The 16189-nt window shown below is 48.2% G+C and overlaps 1 long non-coding RNA gene across 3 annotated transcripts; it reads right to left on the reverse strand.

Annotated features, from left to right (window-relative positions):
- Positions 1-7682: 7682 nt before the first annotated feature.
- Positions 7683-11705, reverse strand: LOC111141607. 3 transcript variants are annotated; one of them, XR_002640210.1, is made up of 4 exons: positions 11580-11705; positions 10906-11060; positions 8191-8338; positions 7683-8064 (listed from the first exon to the last, which is right to left on the reverse strand). It is a non-coding gene; the product is annotated as an uncharacterized LOC111141607 (long non-coding RNA). The 3 variants fall into 3 exon arrangements; XR_002640211.1 differs by lacking the exon at positions 11580-11705 and having other exon boundaries at positions 8151-8338; positions 10906-11289; XR_002640209.1 differs by lacking the exon at positions 11580-11705 and having other exon boundaries at positions 10906-11286.
- Between the last annotated feature and the right edge of the window lie 4484 nt (positions 11706-16189).

Genomic DNA, 16189 nt, shown 5'->3' on the forward strand with positions numbered 1-16189 from the left:
TTCCTCCTCTCTCTCTCTCTCTCTCTCTCTCTCTCTCTGCCTGCCTCTCTGCCTACTTGTGATCTCTGTCAAATAAATAAATAAAATCTTTAAAAAAAAAAAGGTCCAATTCATACATATACTCCTTTCCTGCTTGGAGTGAGTGTGCCTGCTCTTTTAAGATCAGAAGATAAATTTTGTGACTAAATAAGGGCAAGCCACTGAGAATGGACTGTTGTCTGAATGCCATGAGCAAGGGCCATCACAACATGTTTATTCTGAGAACTTGACATGCTGCCTGTTTGCCGGAATCTAGCTAGGCTGCCCAGGGTCATACAGGGGAAAGTCAGCCTGGATAAGCAAATTGACCACAGCACCCCATGCAAAGCATCCATGGAATACCGTAATAACTGGCCATTTGGAGGCAAGTTAAGGAAGAAATAGGCTTTTTGCCAGGATGCACTGGTGACAGAAACCTAACTTATGCTTCCAAAAGAAATAACTTTTGGAAAACTTAGAGAATCAAGTGAAGGGGAGGGCAGGGGTCAAACTGGCCCAACACAACACATACCAGGGACTGGAATGCTGCCAGACTTCCTGTTCTGCATCTCTGCCTCTCTCTGTATGTGGACTTGCTGACTTCACACTCAATCTGGTTTTTTGCATACAGTGAGGGACATATGCTGGGTTTATCCCAGGGCACATCCCCATCCATCTTCCACTGAGGGTGGGCAGGACAGCCACGTAAGAGTCGTGCATTGGACAATTCATGGGAGCCATTCACATCGTCGTTTACTGTTGGGAAACAGAGATGCTGGGGATGCTTGGCTGAGCCAATGCCACAGAAAATGGAAGGAAATGGATAGGTTTTCCTAGCGCATCCTTCTCTGGTGAGGAGTGGCCCTTGATGAGCCCATTCCAAGGGAGTTCAAAGAATCCCATCTTGACCCGTAATGACCTCCACAGTAAAGCTACCAGGGAATAAAGCTGGCCTTCTGATTCCCTCATGGTTATGGAGTGCCAAAGACCAGAACAGTAGGGAGTTCTGAACCCTCTGAATTCCTGTCTACAGGTGTCAATACAGGTAAGTCTCCTGTGTGATGGGTCACATGCTCCCTTACTGGTGGGAAATCTCAACAAAAGCATTCGAGGTTATAAATTCCTTGCGTAGTCTTTAGCTGCATTCAACAAATTTTGATATATAGTATTTTCATTTAATTCAAGCAATATTCAAGAATATTCTCTAAAGTTTGTTTTGGTTTTATGCCTTTCTGTTGTAGTCACATATTGTAGTCTATATCATACTGACGCATTGGTATGTGAGATTTGCTTTGCAACATACAATGTGGCCAATATTTAGAAATGTTCTAAATGTGCTTGAGAAAATATATGCTCTCTCACTGTTGAGCAAAGATTTCTAAACATGTTCTCTAAAATATGTATTAAAATCATGCCTATATTCCAAAGACCAGAATCTTTGGAAAAGAAGAAACAGCAACTTTATAGTGAAGTTTGGCAGCCTCCCCTTAGCCGAGTAATCAAGGCTAATATCACTAGGGATAAGTCATGTTGATATCATGTGCTCCTGATATGTGACAAGAGGAACTTCACCTCTGTGATAATTCTTTCCCCAAACCCATAATCCCATTCTAGTCATGAGAAACCAGCAAAGAAAGGCAAATAAAGGACATTCTACAAAATACTAACATTCGCAAAACTGTCAAGCTCTGGAAAAACAAGGAAAGACTTGAGAATCTGTTGCAGATTGGAGGAGATGAGGATACACGCCGATGAAATGTAACGTGGTGTTCTAGATCAGGTCCTGGCACAGAAAATGGACAATACGGGGGAAGCTGGTGAAATCCAAACTGAGTCTAGAGTTCAGGTGATGGTCATGTGCCAATATTAATTTCTTAATGGTGACAACTACACTGTGGCTACATGACAGCCATGTGCTTGTTAGGGGAAGCTGGGTGAAGGGTATATAGGAAGTCTTTGTACTAGGTTTTTAACTTTTCTGCAGATCTAAAATTATTCCAAAAGAAAAGATTTCTTTTTAAAACTCAAGTGTGTTGCATGTGTTGTTCAAATCTTCTAGTAAAAATAAAGTAAGGGAAACAATAAGGGGAAGGGTCTGTCTCTACTTCTCTAAAAACTGCTCTGGAGCCTTCAACCCCAATGTCCCCAAGACAAGGAAACAAACACAAAATTTGGCCATCTTGATATGGTGCAGAAGAATCTTTAATAAATGATAAAGGAGGTCAATAATTTCACAATGAATCAGGGCATCTGCTATATCAATGTTTTCATATGTCTTTACCGCATTCCTTTAAGGGAGGTAACCAAGGCCCAGAGAGGGTGAAACTTGTCACCCAAGCTACGCAGCTGGCTTGAATTAGGTGTGTGTGGCGCGACGAAGCCAGTGCTGTCACACTCACTCCAGGATGCCGCCCCAGTTCTCCACGCTGCATGCCATCCACATTGGCCCTCCTCCAGCTCCCCCTACGTCCCCCACGCTGCTTGCGCCCGTGCACCTCTCCTCCACTGCCCAGGTAATTCGACTTGCTCAGGGACCTTCTCTGACCCCTTCCCCCACGACAGATCTCCAGTGTCCCCATTCAGTCCCACGGCAACGTTCATTTGTCCTTCAGAGCATTTATTACATTTCTTCATTTGTTAGTTACTCATTTATCATGACAGGACTGTGAGTTTACAATGGCCTGTATTCACCGGTGTGTGTTCCCATTGCTTACCCCAGAGGCAGACACTTAGTAGGTGCTCAATAAACAAGTAGTGACTGACCGAATGTACAAACTCTGGGCACACTAAGCTTAATTCCAGGAGGTGGGGCTTGCACTAGATAAGCACTACGGAAGTTGGTGTCCTGCTTCCAGAAGGCTCTGAACATGATGCGAGGATTCCATCAGGCACAGTGAATGTATACCCAGCCCTTCTCTGCCAGGATGTAGGATACCCAGGTGGGGTACCAGAGAATGGGGGACCTAGGCAAGAGAAGCTTCTTTAAGACTCTACAGAATGCAGCAACCTTTCTGTAGAGAAGGCATCCTCAGGACACTCTTCTTACGTGGAATTAGCCTTGAACTTCTCACCACCTGGATCTTTGCTGTCTAATAATGTAGCCACCAGCCGTATGTGGCAACTGAACATTCTAAAGGTGCTTAATTGAAACCCAGATGTGGGTTTAGATGTATAAGCATAAAATACGCAACCGATTTCAAAGACTTAGTTTGGGAAAACATGTAAAATATCTCATTAGTAATTTCTTATATTAGTTATATACTGAAATGACAATATTTTCTGATATGTTGGGTTAAATAAAATACAGTATTAAACTGCATTTCATCCTCTTTTTATTTAAGGGACTACTAGGGAAACTTTAAATTACCTTTGTGGGTTTCATTGTATTTCTGTGGGATATTGCTATTCTAGACTATAACTCAATGAGCCCCCCTCCTCTGCCTTTGTCAGAGCTGCACGCCCAGCTTACAGCAAGACTGAGAATACAGTGACGGTTCATAGAAATGTGGGGTGTGGATTAATAAAACTTACTATCTTAAGTAGTTGTGTGTGATCCTCAGGGCAGAAACTTTCTTTTTCATCACTGTATCTCTATTCTTAGCGTAGTGCCTGGCAGTATTTTTGAACGGAAGAGTAAACCTTCATTCTTCTGGCTCTCTGTTCTCCTACAATAGCAGCACAGTGGTGGCGAATGTAAGGTCTCTAATGCAAAAAGCAACAACAGTAAAGATCAACAGTTGAAATTCTGGTGTTGGCTGAAACATGCCTATTGTCTCCGTACATGTCAGGTTCACAAGTTCAATGCTAAAAGCTGTTGACTTAGATGGAGAATATTTTAGAAGACTGGAAAATAGGCAGTGTGAAGCAGATGGGACAGAATAGTAACAGACCCTAATTTCTGGTTTTCCAGCACAAACAAGCATCTGACAACCTGATATGCTCATGCTATTTATGAAATCAGCCTGCAACATTTTTCACTACTTAATATACCAAGCGATGGAAAATCAGCTGAGCCACTCATTAGAAATAAGACACGTCCCTTCATTACTCTGAGCCTTGGTTTCCTCATTTATAAAATGGGAGATCATGAAATCTACCTCACTGGGTTGTTGTGAAGATTGAATGAGGTAATAACATCTATAGGCTTCCTTAGTACGGTGTGTGGCATTTAATCAAAGTTTGATCAGTGGTGGCGATGATTAACACCAGTCCTACTGGGGTATCTGCAAATTAGCAAAGAAGGAAGTATTTGTGGTGTCACATTAACGGATGAGTCTGTCATCATGATATACTTGTTCTCCACGTTAACCATCAACAAGCTAGACATGCTCATCCAATAAAAATGGCTGACGTTTAGCGAGAGCACAGCAGGAGGTGGGCACTGTGTTATGCAGTGAACGTGCATCAACTTACTTCGTCCTTGCTGTGGGGGGCGGGTGCTGATGGTCAAAGTACGGAGCCAGAAACTGAGGCCCAAGGAAGCAAAAGGACATGCTCCAACCCCACAGTCTCACAGGGACACTGAGAATTCAACAGGCCCTAAATGATCTCATTAGGCTGCTTCCCAGGTGTAGTTAGGTATCCTGGTGACATGGCAGTTATAGTCCCGGGGACAGAGAGGCCTCCAGGAGCTATTCCTGGTGCACATGGTCAAGACCACTCTTGGCCTCCTTCCTCACCCTTGAACGCTGACCGAGCTCCTGGCATGTGTCACTCACTGTACCCGTCAGGCTGTTAGTGGCAGAGGCTCACTTGAATCCTGATTGTAACAAATGGCACGGTGGTGGTAAATGTAAGGTTTCTGATTAAAAAAAAAAAAAAAGGAAGACAGGGGACGCCTGGGTGGCTCAGTCAGTTAAACGTCTGCCTTCGGCTCAGGTCATGATCCCAGGGTCCTGGGAATGAGCCCCGCATCGGGCTCTCTGCTCAGTGGGAATCCTGCTTCTCCCTCTGCCTGCTGCTCCCCCTGCTTGTGCGCTCTCTCTCTCTCTCTGACAAATAAATAAAAAAAATCATTTAAAAAAAAAAAAGAAAAGAAAAGGAAGACAGGAGTTTTGGTCACTTGGCCACATCTCACAAAAATTCAGGCAAACTGGACCCTGGGCCTTGCAGAACACAGATGTGGTTTGGAAACTGAAATATCCTCCTCCCTTCAGAAGAGTTCTAGAAATGGTCCCTCACCTGCAACAGGAGCCAGTGCTCTGTAATTGAGATCCTGTGGTTAAAGGGACTCAATCCCTCCATCTCTTCCAGTTTCTGTTCCTGTGACCAATCACAACTCCCAGAGAGGAAAACCTGCTCTTAGTCCGAGACCAAAGTCATGGGATAGGGCTGCCCTTGGGTGGCTGGGCTTTCCTATCCACTGAGCTGCAGTGGAGGATGGGGAGGGGCTGCAGGGCTGGCAGAGGCGGAGCCTACCCTCAAGACACACACAGCCTAGACTGACCAGCCAGTACCAGCTTGAGTGGGTCCCCACCCTCGCCATGTGACAGCCATTCATAACCAGATGCAGCATGGCGATGTCCTCTTCGGCCTTCTGTGCCCCCAGTTCCCTGGGTCTGGTACCCCAGAGGAAAGCTTCCTACCACCCCATCTACACTGTAACGGAGGCAGCAAGGCTGCCATGAACACCCAGAGGTGAGAGGCCCTCCCTTGACTCCAGTCATACCTGCCAGGTGAGGCCTTCCCTGTCTGCTCAGTTTCAAGCGCCACTCCCCCTCTTGCCCCAGATTTCCTGTCTCCTTTCCCTGTTTTTCCTTTTAGCCCATCTCTAGCATGCTACACGTTTTAGTACTTTATTTATGGTCTCTGTCCTCTAAAATGTTAAGTACTATGAAGGCAGGGGTTTGTTCTTTTGCCTTCTTTCGTTGACCAGTATCTGGAATGGTACTGCACGTGACTGACACTGGGTGTGAAGGAAAGGAAGGGCAGGGAATCCAGTCTGGCTGCGGTTTAGCCAAGGAGGGTTTCCTTAAAGAAGTGACACAAGCTGAGTCAAGTCCAGCCTCTGACACGGGGGACGCATGCCAAGCAGGGAGGCCAGGAAAAGGAGAGCACGTTCAGGAGCCTCCCGTAGTAGCATGGCTGCAGACTTTGGTGATCCCAGGGCGTGGTGTGTGAGGTAAGGATGGATACGCAGACCATGGGCAGTGAGGAGGGCCCCGCAGGTTCCCTGGAGAATGGAATGTCCATGCTACTAGGGCCCCTCAGATGGGGCTAGGGGGGCAGAGGGCAGGGGAGGGCAGACCAAGAGGCTGGGCCTGGGGTAAGGATTGGTCACAATTTGAAAGCAAACAAGTTGTTGACTGAGGAGAGCTGTGCTCTGAGTGTGGACTGTGTGCCAGCTGCTGCCACGAGGACCTCTCTGACCTCCCCGGCCCACCACTCTACTAAGGGGCTGCAGGAACAGGGCAGCGATGGCTGACACTCCACAACCTGACCAGTTCAGCTTACTGGGAAGGACATTTTGGTGATGCTGGGCCAAGCCACGGTCAGTGATCACGCCTCTGCAGCCCCAAGATGCCCCTCCCTTGGCCATCTCAGCAACCATGGCGATGTCACCTCCTCCTTTCTTCCCCAGCACTTCGTCGCTGCCCTCTCCTACAGATCATGGACCAACCGGCAGCAGGATTGCCACAGGACTGAGGTGCAGGGCAGGGAGGCAGTTAAGAAAACATGAGAAAATAAACAGAAGAAAGGGGAAGGGAATGCAGGGCACGGGGCTACCCAAAGCTGGCGGGAAGGTGCCTGGCAAGGAGGGGCTGGTCAGTGTGAGAGAAAGGACATCTACAATAGCAAGGCAACATCCAGCTGTGAACTTCACTGGAAAGGAACTTGGGCCAAGCTGGGGAAAACACTTTCATTTTTCACGAGGGGACCAGGGCCACAGTGGGAGGACACTGGCCCAGATTGTGGAGTAGGTGGGGGACCTTCGAGAGAGAGTGGGTGACATCAGGTCCTCGGGTAGGAGTTCAGGAGAGGGGAGAGGGAGAAAGAAGGGCCTCTGGTGGAGCTGGTGGGCAGTGTAGACGCTTCAGCCCCAAGAATGCCTCCTGTGGACCGAGGCTGTCAAGATGCTGAACTCACAAAGGTAGGACTCACCACCTGGTTTTGACCTCAGCCCCATCAAGGTGATTTCAATTTCCATGCAAGGTTTGCAAGGCACACTGAACATGACTCTCAGAGACCAAATCTACCTCGTGGCAACAGCAATAAAAATCCTGACACCAGGCCTTTGCCTACCCCAGCCACAGAGCTCTCCAAAGGAGAGGTGTTGCTCGTCACCTGCCCCTGCTCAGAACCATCTCCCAAAATCCCCCGGGGGAGCCCCGGGGCCAGCACTCAGGGCACTCCTGCCTCCTCACTGTCAAAAAGTATTCTTTTCCAAAGCCTGGGCCCAGATGTCCTTCAGCCAACACTCCTAATGTTTTCCTTTTCTCCCAAACCTGAGCTCCCCAGAAGCACTCGGGATTGTTCAACCCCTAGGCCAAATTCTACATCCCAGCGCCTAGCGGTAGGCGCGCCTCGGGAGTGCACTAAACGGAACAGCTCAGTGAGGAAAAAATGGAAGGTTTGTTCATGACCCACCTTCTTTATAGCTACCCTACTGGCACATGGAGGTATGGGCTTCAAAAGAGAAGAAAAACAACAAAAACAAGCAGCAGGGCAGTTTCAAAATTTATTGGGTGGGTAAGAGGACAAGGATGCACTGTGCAGAAAACTCTTGGTTCTAAAAAGTTACAGGGGGAGGAGGCGGGAGACGTGGAGGCTGCTGGACAACATGGCCCAGGTGGAAGGGAACTGGTCTTCCTGGTCAACAGCGCTCGGTGACAGCTGCTGGGGGAGTGGCAGAACCAGCTAAAGTCTCTAGCTCTGGACCTCAAGCTTCCAGAGTGCCAGGGCTTTCCCTGGGGCCTGCTTACACAGACGGAAAAGGCCTTCCATGCTGTGCTGAGGCAACTGGGCAAGGAGGTCTGGCAATGCTTCACACGGCAACGTCCTCCTTCACCATGCCACTCCAGCGTCCACGATCAACCCCGACATCATCTAAAGGAGAAAGTCCAATAAGAACAGCAGCCTGGAATTTCCAGATCAGAAACACAGGCTGACTTAGCCCTTTGGCATTAACTCACCATGAGGAGGTCCCCCCAGGGCAGCTGGGACCCAGCTCACCATGAAAGGGCTGGTGCTTCCATCCCCTCTGGCTTCCTCCAACAATCTCCAGATTCAAGGCAGCACTCTTGGAGTGAGAAGGACGCCACGGAGCAGCAGGTGGTCATAACAGACGTCTGGGTTCCAGTGTGGTCTCATCTTTAAGCTGCTATCGATGAGAATGCCCCAATGAATCAGGCATGAGCTGATTTCACACCGGCTTTTTTCACACAAACACAGCTCAGAAATGAATCTCAATTCTCACAGAGAACAGTCAAAATAAACACGGTCTTAAAAAACGGGCGTTTTCAGGGCAAGAGCAGGTAGAGCAATTGGCAAAGAGCTGGCCAGAGAGCTAAAGCTCAGCAGCTCCTCCCACGGAGCCCCCACCCCCACCCCCCATGCTGGGAGTGAAGGCCACCACTGCTGCCTCCCTCCACTGTCATTACATCCTGGCACATCTGTCTCTCTGATGCTTGTGCTCACCCCAAGGTCAAACTCCTCGTGTTGCCCCACCTCCCCATACCTTCCTATTTCCCATCACATCACATTTGGGCCATCAAATTTGTGTCCCGTCACTGACTCACACAGCAGCCCTCGATGCCTGAGACCAGAGAGCACTAGCTGGAGAGGAGCAGGAGTGTGTGAAGGCATCAGCATTTGGAAGGGACAGGGATGGACCCTCCAAACACGGGAAGCCGCTTTCAACAATTCCTCTCCCTGCATTATCAATGACCAGAGCACAGGCAGCCCATGATCGCTTTTGAATGCAGGTACATGAAGGGCAGAAAGAGACCTAGGAAGAGCAGCAAATGCTACTGGCCTTTGGAATAGACTGAATCTGGGGAAACCACCCAGCCGAGCACAGGACCTCAGGAGCGGCCATTCTTACAAAAGCCCAGTAGAGCCTCCCTGCCAAGTGGAATCAGAGAAGTCACTTTGAGCAAAAACGCTGGGAAAATCTTAAGGGTTGGAAATGACAGGAATCCTGTGGTATTAAGCAGCATGGAAATCACCTCTATTGTAAGTGTGCTTCTTAAATAAAGAAAATAAGGTTCTGAATAGGTTACTGAGAGAGCAGCACAAGGAGATTCAAAGCCAGGGACAAGAGTATCTGATGTGTGGGTCCCATTTCCCATTAAAACATGCTTCTGCCATTACTCCAAGGATGGAAGGCAGATACCCCAGAGAACTCTCATTACCCAGTGGGACTCTGGAGACCCTCAGTGGCTCTGCAGCAGCCACTGAGAACTTAGCAAGGGCCAGATGTGATCTAGGTTGTCTGGGACTGAGGAACAGATCTGGGGACTCACGGACATTACCTTCTCACCTCTCAGTTCCCCGATAACCTCACACGAAGCCCCTAGGAACCCACATGTGACTGTACCAGATGCAAGGAAACCACACTCTAGAGAAAAGTCAAGAAATCTTATCTCAAGGACACTGGGGTCTAGAATGTTCCTGAGAGAACTCCCATGATGCCTCTGCACACAGTGGGCTCACCTGCAACAGACAAAAATCCAGGAATGGGCACCCAACTTATCCCTGCTCACAGCAGGGCATGGGAGGCATCAGGAAAGGACTCAGCACAGTAGCTATCAGAGAGTAAAGTAAGCATTCAACAAATGCTGGCTGTTATTATTTCCCCAACAATCACACTATTTCCTTGTAAAAAGGGTGGAGGTTACTCTAAAGAGGGAGAGAGTGCATGGCCTGTGACAGGTGGCCAATGCTGATGAATGCATCATTAACCAGGCTGAAAAGGATGCCAAGGCCAGATTTTTGGGAGTGTGTGTTGGCTGCCCAGCAGCAACCCTGCTGGACATTGAGGAAAACTCGAGTAACATGCACAGACTGGTTCTTAACAGCATGGACAGAAGTCAAGCCCCAACAATGACACTAATGCGCCCATGACTGCCCCCCTGGGCCCTGGAGGCCCAAGGTGTCTGTGGAGAAGCTGGAACGTGGGCAAACTCCTGGAAGGTGAGGATGTGCACACTCCAAACACAGGACAACCTTCCCTGAATCCTCTGCCTACACCATCCACGAGCACGACATTGGCACAGGTGACAGAAGGCATCTAAAAGGTGGTAGGAAAGAGGAAGTGTGAGAACTCTCCAGGTTTGGAAGGGACAGGAAAGGGCCCTCCAAACATGGGGAAACACTTTCAGGAAATCCCTTCCTTGCACTATCAGTGACCAGGACACAAGCAGCCCATGTTAGCAGCCTGCCACCTTCCCAGGCAGGAGAAAGCGGTGCCGCCAGGTCCACAACCCCAAGCATCATCAGCCCTTTATGTAAAGATTCCATCTCCCATCATCAACGGGAAGACCAGCTCCTGGGAAAAACGCCTACAGTGTTCATTCACCCCACACACACAGCTTGAGTTCCTACTATGTGCCACCCATCCTGGGCTCAAATACAAAGGACACACAGGAGACCTCTGTCCTCCCAGAGCTCTGGCAGTTTCCCCACTAAAAAGAAACTGAAGCTCAGGACAAGGAAGGACCTGAGCCAATGTTATGCGGTGGGCCACCAGCTGAACCAGGACCTGAATCCAGACCTCTCTGACCCCAAACCCACCCCACCTACCACACCAGGCCCCCTTCTGCGCAAGCGCTTTGCAAGAAGGCGGCTCTCAGAACCTGTGCTCCAGGATCACCTCCCCCCTCACCGCGCTGTGGCAGGAAGGCAACCCACCCTCTGGTCAAGGGGCTCGGGCCCAGCAGCACTTACCTAGCAGGCCTCATCCCTGCACACAGGGGCGGCCTCAGGCGCGGCGGATCAGGGTTCTGTGGGACAGAAGCGGGTGCTGCCTGCCGCACGGCCCGCAAAGCCGTCCAAGGGACAGTCTCCATCTGCTTCCCAGACAGCCGCAGAGTCCGCACGGCCTGGGCACGCAAGACAACAGGGAAAGGGCTTTAGTGCCAGGCAGGGAGGGAGCAATCACATGCTACCTACCCCTCTGGGGCCCTGCGAGCGCCCCCAACTGAAAGCTCAGACAACAGCTCCGCCCAACCGGCGTTTTCACGCTCTCGGTTAACGACGGGTGACGGCAAAACGGGTTCACGCTCCTCAGGTCACTTCGGAGGCAAACGAAGAGTGGTTCTGGGGGACTCAGGGTCCGGAGGTGGGTGTGTGTGAGCAAATCGCGGGGGCCCGGGCGGGATCCGAGTCCTTCCCGCGAGCGAGCTGAGGGCGGGGGATCGGACCCGGGGCCCCTTTCTCGAGGACCCGCCTCCCGAGAGGTCCGCACCCGGTGGAGGGGCCGGACACGGAGCCAGGAGCGGAGCCCGGATTCCGGGCTGACCTCCGCCGGCTCTCCCCGCCCCTTCGGGCCTCAGTTTCTCCTGTCTGGGAGAGGGGGATGCAGCGCTGACGCTGTGCTGCGCGGCCCCGTAGTGACTCACCCGGGGCACCAGGACTGTAGTCGACGGGACCAGAGGGAACGACGAGAGAAAGTGCAGCACGGTTCCGGACGGTTCGGCACCGCTCCGGAAGGCGGCTGCAGCCACAAGAAACCTCCCCACCAGCCGGTCGCCGGCGGAAATGGCCCTGGGGCGCGGGCTGCGGCCTAGAGCGGCGTCTCCCGAACTGAACCCGCGCGCGCGGTCTCTTCGCGCCCCCTCGTGGATAGGAGGTGAAAACCTGAGCGGCCAAGTACCCAAGCATCCTTTTATCTTCCCATCACTCCATCCATTTATCCGGAAACTATTTAGGGAGCACCAGCTTTTTCATCTATCCATCCACCCACTCACCCACACATCTAACCATTCATACATCTATATGTTCATCTAGACTTCCATCTACACCCCAGAAAAATCTACAGAGCAGCAACTTCGTATCAGGGACAGGGTTAAACGTTGGAAGTATATTGAAGACAGACAGGGTTCCTGATTTTTTTGTTGTTATATTCTCGTAGGAATGAGACAGCGAATGCAATAATTAAAAATCATAACTAATCAGGGCGTTTGGGTGGCTTAGTTGGTTAAACATCTGCCTTAAAAGCTCTTAAAAAAAGAGTTTTAAAAAATCATGACAAGTGCTACAAAGGAAAGGGACAGGGTGGTATAATAGTGGGGACATATTTAGCCAGGGTGGACAGCAAGGGCCTGCCTGAGGGAATAACAGTGTTTTTCTTTCTTTTCTTTTTCTTTCTTTCTTTCTTCCTTTCTTTCTTTTTTGTTTAAGATATTTATTTTTCAGAGAGAGAGCACGCACTCACAAGCAGAGGGAGAGGCAGGCAGAGGGAGAAGCAGGCTCTCCACTGAACAAGGAGCTCGAGGGGGGACTGGATCCCAGGACCTTGAGGTCACATTTAGAACAGCAGAGACAAACACTTTCAGGAATGAGACAGCGGTCAGAGGACAGTCAGAGCAGAGAGTAAGAAATTAGAGAAAAATAAATTGAAAACTTACATAAAAGGAACACATTCCTGAAAAATATATAGCAAAATTGCCTTAAGGAAAAACAGAAAACCTGAATCATCTTAGAACATTTTAAAGTGTTGAATCAGTAGTTAACAATATTTCCACAAAGAAAACATCGTACCCAGCTTTTCAGCCTTACGAAGTCTCCCAGATAATAGAAGAGGGAGTTGTTCTCAGTTCAGAGATTAACCATGACTCCCAAATTAAGCAAGAAAGGAAGGAAAAAAGTTATAGTCCATCTCATGAATGTAGATGTAAACATCTTTAAAAATATATTGGCAACTTCAGGTGGAAAGAGCTGTGGCCCCCAGTGCCCTTAAAGGGCAGTAACCACGCTCCTGTCTTGTGAATGTCTTCTGACCATAGATTTCAGACTTCCGGGTTTCCAGAATAGTGACAGAATAAATTTCTGCCATTGTCATCCACTCAGTTTGTGGTGCTTTGTTATGGCAGTCTTAGGAAATTAATACAACAGACATACTTAAAACTTTTCTTTACCACATTCTAGCTGTATTAACAAGTGACTTCATCTTTCTGAACCTCAGTTTTTAAACTTTAAAATAGATAAAATATGCAAATTAGTGCAGCTGCTATGGAAAATAATATAGTATAGCAATTGCTCAAAAAATTAAAAATAGTATTACCATATGATCCAGCAATTCCACTTAAGGGTATATTCTTGAAACAGTTAGGAATGTAATCTTAAAGAGATATTTGTCTACCTGTGTTCATAGCAGCACTGTTCATGATAGCCAAAGGTTGGAGTAACTCAAGTATCTAACAACAGATGAGTGGATAAAAAAACGTGATACACACACACACAAGCACACCAATGGAATATTATTTGGCCTTAAGAAGGAAGGAAATTCTGACATATGCCACAGCATGGAGGGACTTGAGGACTTGCTGCTAAGTGAAATAAGCCAGACGCAAAAGGACACAAATTGTATGATTCCACTAGTACGAGGCACCTGGAGTAGTCAAATTCAGAGACAGAAGGGAGAATGGTGGCTGTCAGGGGCTGGAGAAGCTAGGAATTGGGAATTGTTGTTTCAAGGATCCAGTTTCAGTTTTGAAAGATAAAAATTCTGGAGATTGTTTCCACAACGGTGTGAATGTACTGAATCCTACTGAGCTGAATATTCAAAAAATGGTTAAGATGATGACTTTCATGTTATGTGTATTTTGCCACAATTAAAAAATTTAAAGGTATGTAATATAATACATTGAAACTCAGTACTATAAATGTTTTTTTTTTTTAAATAGGTGTTGGGTTATAGTAAGGCTGTTTAATAAATTTTAATATCAATGTCATAATCATCATCATCACTTGATAATAATCAATACCCATTCATAACTTTTAAAAATTCTTACAACTCCAGGGGTGCCTGGGTGGCTCTGTGGGTTAAAGCCTCTGCCTTCGGCTCAGGTCACGATCCCAGGGTCCTGGGATCGAGCCCCGCATGGGGCTCTCTGCTTAGCAGGGAGCCTGCTTCCTCCTCTCAATCTCCCTGCCTCTCTGCCTACTTGTGATCTCTGTCTGTCAAATAAATAAAATCTTTAAAAAAAAATTCTTACAACTCTAAAAATAGAATATATAACGTAGACCATCAACCAATATTATACATAATGGTGGAATCATAGAAGCATTCTTCTGCTTTCATCCTGGAAGTCTTCAGAGAAATAGCCGGGGGTAGGGGTGTGGGGGAAGGGATGTCCAATGCCCTTGACCAGGAAGATCCAAGGTCTTAAGAGTGAAGAATTGATGCTGTTAGTTACCATGGCGAAAGATAATCGGGGCAAAGCCAAATATTATCCCGGAATGCCCAAGTATTCAAGCAAAAAATGTAAGCCAGGAAAGTTTAAGTAATAAGCCACATATATCTCAGTGATTTAGTTAACAAGGAAGGTACAGGGTTGTTGTTCAGGGAGGCCCAAGGTAATTAGCTGCGACCATCCAGATTTAGTAGTCAAGACAGTTTTTTTCAAGGATCATCCACGATGGATAGAAGGAAAGTCCAGTGTTCCTGCTAAAACATCAGTCTTCAGCTAGGACTCTAGTTCATCATGGCCCAACTTTGCTAGTTTCTGGAGGGGGTGGGCCACTTCTTCTCATGCCTGTCCCCATGGCAGAGACCTGAACCATTTATACCTTCTCTGAACCCACACTGAGTCCCTCTCCAGAACCAGTGGTCCACAGCCCAGTACAAAAATGAACCAGAAGCAAAACTATTACAAGAGAGAATGTGAGGGTTGGAGGACCCAGCTAGGGGACCTAGGGAGAAGGAGGGACGGAGACCTAGGTGGAAGCTGACCCTGGTGGGAAGGGTCCAGTGAAGGTCCCTGGCTGTTGAAGACCCCAAAACAGGCCAAGACCCAGGCCATCGGCAGCTTAGAAAGAGCCCGTCGTGCTTGAGATGTCCTGAGAGGCTAGACTGGCCATGGCTTCCATCAAGCCTCAGTCCCACCTTGCAGGAGCTATAGCCTAATCCTTCCGAAAGAAGAAGTAACAGATGAGCATCAAGAAGCAGATGAGGATGATGAACAGATACAGGATGGTTTCCAGCATGGTGACCATTCTTGATGCAGGGACAGGGCCTGGAGCTCTTGGAGGCCTCAAAAGATTGGTTCTGGACTTCCAGCTTGGACCCTGGGCACCACCTCTTTGGAACAATCTGTCCAGCAAGCCTCAGCTTCATCTCCCCAAGGGAAGGGGCTATGCACACAGGGATCTCTTAGCCACTGTGAGGTCACAAACTCCAGGATGGTGGAGTGCTGGCCTCCCAGCTATAGCCCAAATCTTTATTAATGTGACCAGTATGTTGAAAGCAGGACTCCTGGTATGTAATCATACATTTTTTTTTTTACCTGCCTCTTTAGACTTCCTAAATGGAAGTATCTATTCCCTATCCTTAGAAAAATATCAGGCACACCTCATAGCTTTTCTGATCATTCTTAGGTTGTAAGTCTTTATCACTAAAATTATGAACACTGTTTCCATTTGATAATGATCAGTCTAGTATATATAAGTCACATTTTCCATAATTATAGGTAAGACTTCTCTTGCCATCTGGGGCCAAGCGTAGGGTGTGCTGCTATCTGCTGAGAGGAGATAGGGCACTTCTCCCTCATCCAAATGTATTTCTTTTCACAAGGAGGACTCTGTCCATTCTCTTACCGCCTATATCTCCAGGATCAGAACAGAGGGAATAAAGGTTAAGGTGAAAGGGAGACCTCTCCAGGTTGGGCATGTATTTTATGTAGGTCTTTCTCTCTTGGCCTCTATTGCAGGGGTTCTTTGGAGGACCCAAAGACCCACCCTTTGTCCTCCTAGGGATATGAACAAGACAGGCCTTCCTGAGGGTCCCCTAACCCTAGCAGGCACCCTCTTGGGCAGGACCTCTTGGGTAGCAGGTGGACATTCTCAGGTCCCGAGCCTTCAACCACCAGCTGGTGCCAGGTTCTTGACTTCCCCAAGACAAAGAATTCAAGGACTAATCAGAGAAAAATACAGCAGAGAAGCTTTATTGCAATGCAAAAGTACACACTCAAAGAGAGGGTTGTGCAGGTGCACTTAGAGAATCTGAGTG

This window comes from Enhydra lutris, unplaced genomic scaffold (assembly GCF_002288905.1).
Source record: "Enhydra lutris kenyoni isolate GAN:26980312 unplaced genomic scaffold, ASM228890v2 scaffoldscaffold6, whole genome shotgun sequence".
Taxonomy (NCBI): Eukaryota; Metazoa; Chordata; class Mammalia; order Carnivora; family Mustelidae; genus Enhydra; species Enhydra lutris.